Raw genomic sequence first — 7,499 nt, forward strand, 5'->3', positions numbered from 1 at the left:
ATGGTGGCGCACACCTGTGGTCCCAGCTACTCGGGAGGCTGAGGCAGCAGAATCACTTGATCTCAGGAGGCAGAGGTTGCAGTGAACCAAGACAGCACCATTGCATTCAGGCTGGGTGACAGAGCAAGACTCTGTCTCAAAAAAAAAGAAAGAAAGAAAGAAAGAGAAAAAGAAAGGAAAAAGAAAAAGATGGACAATGCCAAGTGTTGGCAAGAAGGTGGAGCAACCAGAATTCTCAGATGCTATTCTTGGTATAATCACTTTAGAAAACTGGTATCATCTACTAAAATTAAACATATATACCACATGACCAAGCAATTCCTCTCCTATTGAAGATAAGAAACCCACCAACAATGCGTTATGTGTAATTAAAATCCTGAAACCTTTTTTTAATCATATAGATATAACTTTTTTAACTACAAAAAATAAACAGGCCAGGTGCAGTGGCTCACGCCTGTAATTCCAGCATTTGGGGAGGCCAAGGCAGGCAGATCACCTGAGGTCAGGAGTTCGAAACCAGTCTGGCCAACATGGCAAAATCCCATCTCTACTAAAACTACAAAAATTAACCAGGCATGGTGGTGCATGCCTGTAGTCCCAGCTACTTGGGAGGCTGAGACAGCAGAATCACTTGAACCCAGGAGATGGAGGTGCAGTGAGCCAAGATCGAGCTACTGCATTCCAACCTGGGCAACAGAGTAAGATTCCGTCTCAAAAAAAAAAATTGACTTTGAAATGCAATGTGCAAGAATTCCAAATATAGGATCACAGAGCCTTTTTTTGGCTATTTTTAATGCCATAATAGGTAGTTAAATTTCATTCTACATTTCAATATACCCTGGGTCCCCAAATTAACAAGCATGATATGGTATAATGTCACTTTGAAATCTGCTGTTGTCGACCAGACAAGACGGCTCACGCCTGTAATCCCAGCACTTTGGGAGGCTGAGGTGGGCGGATCACGAGGTCAGGAAATCGAGACCATCCCGGTGAACACAGTGAAACTCCGTCTCCACTAAAAATACAAAAAAATTAGCCGGGCGTGGTGGCGGGCGCCTGTAGTCCCAGCTACTCGGGAGACTGAGGCCGGAGAATGGCGTGAACCCGGGAGGCGACGGAGCTTGCAGTGAGCCGGGATCACGCCACTGCACTCCGGCCTGAGAGACAGAGCGAGACTCCCTCTCAAACGAACAACACCAAAAAAAAATACAAAAGTTAGCCGGGGGCGGGGGGGCGCACACCTGTAATCCCAGCTACTTAGTAGGCTGAGCCAGGAGAATCGCTTGAATCTGGGAAGCAGAGGCTGCAGTGAACCAGGATTGCACCACCTTACTCCAGCCTGGGTGACAGAGCAAGACTCTGTCTCAGAAAAAAAAAAAAAAAAAAATTGTTGCCAACAACATGAATCTCAAACACATTATGCTTAGCAAAAGAAGTCAGATACACAAGAATATATACTGTATGATTCTATTTTTTGCAAGGTTCAAGAATAGGCAAAACTATTCCATGACAATAGAAATCAGAATAGAGGTTGTGTCTGAGCAGAGAGGAGGGCAGAGAATAGAAACTAACATGAGGGAACTATTCAGGGTTTATGGCTATGCCTTATCTTTATTAGGGCGTTAGTTACATAGGTATATAAATTTGCCAAACTCATCACCCTATACACTTGATATCTGTGCATTTTATGGTATTCAATTGTACCTTCATAAAAATGTATTTGCTAACAAAAAAGCTCTTTATTACATAAATATGTAGTAAGAAATTGTATTGGTTGTTTTATGAAGCAGAGTGACTTCCTGAGTAATTTACACTGTATTTTTTTTGCTGCGTCTTTCTGAGAAAGGAAGTAGATTCATGTTTTCCCATACCAAAGAAGGTAGCCAGGCCTTTGTTCATAGGGTCTTAGAACTCCTAATGCACAGCAGGGACTTCGTTTTTCAGGACTTAAAAAATTGTCAGGAACCTAAAACACAACCGTCAAATAAGTCTAGATCGGTGAAAATTTTAAACTGAAATGTGCCAGAGGGTTGAGACGGAGGAAAGCTGGCTCCTTGAAATGGAAACAATGCTGAAGCTGCAGGTGCAGTGGATAGGAGAACCCTCAGTAGGGGGTCCCGGAGCCCTTCTGGTGTTAAAAGCCCAGGTGCAGCAGTTTAGGGACCTTAACAAAGACCCCTGAGACTGGCAGAGAGGGGTTGAGACACAGCTTTTTGCCTTCAGATGGCTAAGAAGAAAAGCAAGAGCTATCCCTGTGGCTGAAGGGCCTGACTCACTTCTACTCTGAATAAACTGCAGAAACTCTGGAGTTCTTATACAACACAAAGGTTGGGGAGGAAAAATGATACTGGGACTTTTTTTTTTTTTTTTTTTTTTTTTTCCTAGTCTAAGGGAGGCTTAAGCCAGATTATATTTGATATAGAAAAAAAAAAAGAAAAGTAAAAAGCCCTTGCCATTTCTCATACCCAATTGTTGTGAAAATTCTCATACCTAATATAATATCAATTAAATGTCATGCATCACTTGTTACAGAAGAAAAAGCAGACATATATCTTTTACTCTTAAAGATGATGTTAAAATAACTTTGCAATTATAAAAAGATATTGTTTTAAAATAAAATGTATTTAAATAACTCATGAAAAACGGACAAAATGCTTTTTAAGTTCCTAAGGAGGTTGACAAAATTATGAGAATGAAAGAAGTTTGAGAGTTGAAAAAGTTTCGGAAATGCTGCTGCAGGCAATAGAGTACACAGAAATTTTGTGTGCTTAGTTACCTTTAGCAGAGTGACACAATTAGCTTTGGGGGTTTTGTGTGTGTTGTTTGTTTGTTTGTTTGTTTGTTTGTTTGTTTTGAGACAGTGTCTTGCTCTGTCATCCAGGCTGGAGTGCAGTGCAGTGGGACGATCTTGGCTCACTGCAATCTCTGCCTCCCAGGTTCAAGCCATTGAACCTGGGAGCCTCTGGAGTAGCTGGGACTCCCTAGTAGCTGGGACTACAGGTGCACACCATCATACCCAGCTGTATTTTCAGTAGAGACAGGGTGGTCTCGAACTCCTGACCTCAGGTGATCCGCCTGCCTCAGCCTCCCAAAGTGCTGGGATTACAGGCACGAGCCACCATGCCCAACCTGTGTGTTGTCTTTTTGTTTTGTAGAGGCAAGGTCTGTGCTCCAGGCTGGAAAAGTGGGAGACCAGTTATAAGACTGTAAATAGTTCAAGAGATGAAGTTTCAGTTAAGACGATCTAGATCTAGATTGCTGAATTTGAGAGATGTTTCTGATAAAATAAATGGAAAGGACCTTGTGACCTCCACATAACTATAGCCACACCTGTCTTCAAGATCTAGGTCTAGGCTGGCACTACCCAATAGAATTTTCTATGATGATGGAAATATTCTACATCTGTCCTATCCAATATGAGAGCCTCTAGTTACATGTGAGCACTTGAAATGTAGCTACTGCAATAGAGGAACTGAATTTTATTTATTTTTATTTTTATTTTTTTGAGACAGAGTCTTGCTTTGTTGCCCAGGCTGGAGTGCAGTGGTGCAACATCGGCTCACAGCAACTTCTGCCTCCCAGGTTCAAGCTGTTCTCCTGCCTCAGCCTCCTGAGTAGCTGGGACTATAGGCATGTGCCACCACGCCCGGCTAATTTTTGTATTTTTAGTAGAGATGGGGTTTCACCATGTTTGCCAGGCTGGTCTCAAACTCCTGACCTCAAGTGATCCACCTGCCTCGGCCTCCCAAAGTGCCAGGATTATAGGCGTGAGCCACCACGCCCAGCCAGAAACTGAATTTTAAATTTTATTTAATTTTAATTAACTTAAGGTCGGGTATGGTGACTCATGCCTGTAGTCCCAGCACTTTGGAAGGCTGAGGTGTGTGGATCGCTTGAGCCCAGGAGTTTGAGACCAGCTGGGCACCATGGCGATACCCTCTCTCTACCAAAAAATACAAAAATTAGCTAGGCATGGTGGCATGGGCTGGTAGTCTCAGCTAATCAGGAGACTGTGGTAGGAGAATCACTTGAGCTTGGGAGGTTGAGGTTGCAGTGAGCCATGAGTTGCACTCCGCCTGGGTGACAGAGTGAGACCCTGTCTCAAAAATAAATAATTTAAATGGTCACATATGACTAGCGGATACCATATTGAACATCACAAGTCTCGGCCATTAATTTGTGTTGCTTGATGAATATCTCCACATAAATTTTATAAGCACTTCCAACACAATAGTTCATATTCTGCCTCCCACTACATTCACAGCATTTCCTGTCTAACGTTGCCTATGTCGTTTAAAACACCATCATCTTGTGAGTCATTCAGGGTTAAAACTGAGAAGTCGTTCGTTCATTTCACAAACAACTACGGAGTACATACTATATGCCAGCCAGTATACAGGGCAATGGAAATACCATGATGAATATAGTCCTCATAGAAAATGATGATAATGTTTATAATTAACTCTCTGCATCAGGAAAAATAGACTCAGTCTCTTCTCCCTCCTTTGCAAGGGAGTCTTGCAACACCTTCCACATCCAAATATTCACCCCAATACCTCCTCCACTTTCACATCCCTGATAGCAGATATTTTTGTCTCTTCCACTTTCTGCTGTATCAATAGTGCACAGAGGAGTTGAAATGGGGGTAGGAGTGGGTGATAAATACTTGCGGAATTAATTTATGTTCTCTTTTCCTTTTTTTTTTTTTTTTTGAGACAGAGTATTGCTCTGTCACCCAGGCTGGAGTGCAATGGCGAGGTCTCAGCTTACTGTCACCTCCACCTCCCGGGTTCAAGCGTTTCTCCTGCCTCAGCTTCCCCAGTAGTTAAGACTACAGGTACATGCCACCACGCCCGGCTAATTTAGTATTTTTAGTAGACACGGGGTTCCACCATGCTGGCCAGGCTGGTCTCGAACTCCTGACCTCAAGTGATCTGCCCACCTCTGCCTCCCAAAGTGCTGGGATTACAGACATAAGCCACCGCACCCAGCTATGTTCTCTTTTTAATCGTACCACTCTGATTTTTTTGTTTCCTCCCTTCTTTCCACTAAACCATGAAAATGGCCTAGCTATGCCAGAGAACTATCATATAAGCTTACTGGAAGTATTTAAAACCTCACTCTTAGTGTGTGGTCCTCAGTCCAAGGGCAGCATCATCATCTGGGAGCTTGTTAGAACTGTAGAAACTCAGTCCTGACCCCAGACTTACTACATCAGAATCTGCTTTTTAACAAGACCTCCCAGGTGATTCATATGCATGTTAAAGTTTGAGAAGCACTCCTCAAAGCACAGATCCAAGCACATTTTTATCTGGCTTTAAAATCTTTGATGTCTTTCAAACTGCACAGAGCCGTATTTATGCAAAGTATTCAGCCTGGCATTCAAAGCTCTACAATGTGACCTCTGTCAACTTGTCAACCTATTCTCTCTCTGAGTCCCTACAGTCCTATGCTCCATCCAGATTGGTGACATCTCTCCTCAAACACATCCAATACTCTTCCCATTCCCACACCTTTTTCCCAATGTATTCCCTCTTTTTTGAAAGGTTTCTTCCTCTATTCACTCCAACCACCTTGAAAATCCCACTCTTCCTCTGAAGCACACTCAAACCTGGGCTCTCCCAGGTGGCATTTTATAGACCCCCTAGTTCAAAATAATGTCTACCTCCCATGTCTTTAGCAACATTTATACCTCTATTAACTCTTATCACATTCTCTTTCAGTTATGTGTATATCCGTCTCCCCCACTTCACCTCGAGCTCCTAGAGAGTGGGGATAGTCTTTTATTCTTCCTCATATATATATGCAGTCTACTACACTGCCATATATAACAGGTGCTCAAGGTCTGTTGAAATGAACTGAAGGAAAAAGGACTTATAGTGACCTATAGGAAGACATCCATGGACACTGTCTCAGCTCCCCTCTCCCTGCATCCGGTTCCTCCCATGGCCCAAAGTATGGCAGTTTCTATGGCCTCAGGAGTGGGACCAGTTCGTTTCAAGGGAGGGCTACATCATATACCTCTAAGTTTATCTTGGCTGCCACCTGCTTCCGGCTCCGATTCCCAGAAAACAGCATCCAAAGCCCCCAAATAAAAAAAACAAATAGTAATAGAAGGCTGACGTATGATGGCAGTGGGATGTCCATCCCCCAAATTGGTGCCATTTCTCAACCCCATGCTCTTCTCAGCCAAAGAGTTTTCTGCCTCAAGGCTGTGACTCCATATGACATCACAATGGGCATCCCAAGGTAAATCTGATGGCATCCAGCCAATGTGCATGCTACTTAGGTCTCTTCTCTGAGCCATACCCAGAGTACCATCTGCTGCCCCTTCCTGCAGTTGTCCACAGGCTCTGCTCTGACAGCCAAAGCTCAGGGAAGAACCCCTTTATGACTCTTCTAGGATTGGGCTAGACAGCTTGTCATTAAGTAGGGAGGATGGAGGCAAGGTTTTAAAGAAGCAGGCCTCCCAAGTGGCCTGTTCTGCCCTACAAGCATTTTCTCTGGAGCCAGTCACTCCCTGGAAGTCCAGGTATGGTGTTAAATGTCCCAAACCACAAACTAGAATATAAGGTCAAGTAATTTTTTTTTTTTTTTTTTTTTTTTTTGAGCTGGAGTCTCACTCTGTCTCCAGGCTGGAGCGCAGTGGCACAATCTCAGCTCACTGCAACCTTTGCCTCCCGGGTTCAAGCCATTCTATTGCCTCAGCCTCCCAAGTAGCTGGTAATTACAGGCGCCCACCACCACACCTAGCTGATTTTTGTATTTTTAGTAGAGAAGGGGTTTTGCCATATTGACCAGGCCGGTCTTGAACTTCTAACCTCAGGTGATCCACCTGCCTTGGCCTCCCAAAGTGCTGGGATTACAGGCGAGCCACCACGCCCAGCCTGTTTTGATTTTTAGATCCCACAAGTAAGTGAGAACACGCAACATTTGTTTTTCTGTACCTGGCTTATTTCACCTAACATAATAAGTGAAATAAGTTCTATCCCTCATGTTGCAAATGACAGAACCTTATTTTTTTATGGATGAATAGTACTCCATTGTGTATACGTACCACATTTTCTTTACCTGTTCATCTGTTGATGGACACTTGGGTTGCTTCCAAATTTTGGCTATTGTGAACAGTGCTGCAACAAACATGGGAGTGCGGACATCTCTTCAATATACTGATTTCCTTTCTTTTGTCTTTATATCCAGCAGTGGTATTGCTCTCCATAGTGGCTATACAAATTTACATTCCCAACAGTATACAAGGGTTCCCTTTTCTACACATTCTCTCCAGCATTTGTTACTGCCTGTCTCCAGCATTTGTTATTGCCTGTCTTTTAATTGGAGTGAGATAATATCTCATTGTAGTTTTGATTTGCATTTCTCTGATGATCAGTGATGTTGAGCACTTTTTCATATAATTATTTGCCATTTGTATGTCTTCTTTTGAGAAATGTCTATTCAAAATTTTTTTTTTTTTTTTTTTTTTTTTTTTTTTTTTTTTTTTA

Source organism: Piliocolobus tephrosceles, unplaced genomic scaffold (assembly GCF_002776525.5).
Source record: "Piliocolobus tephrosceles isolate RC106 unplaced genomic scaffold, ASM277652v3 unscaffolded_42300, whole genome shotgun sequence".
Lineage (NCBI taxonomy): Eukaryota > Metazoa > Chordata > Mammalia > Primates > Cercopithecidae > Piliocolobus > Piliocolobus tephrosceles.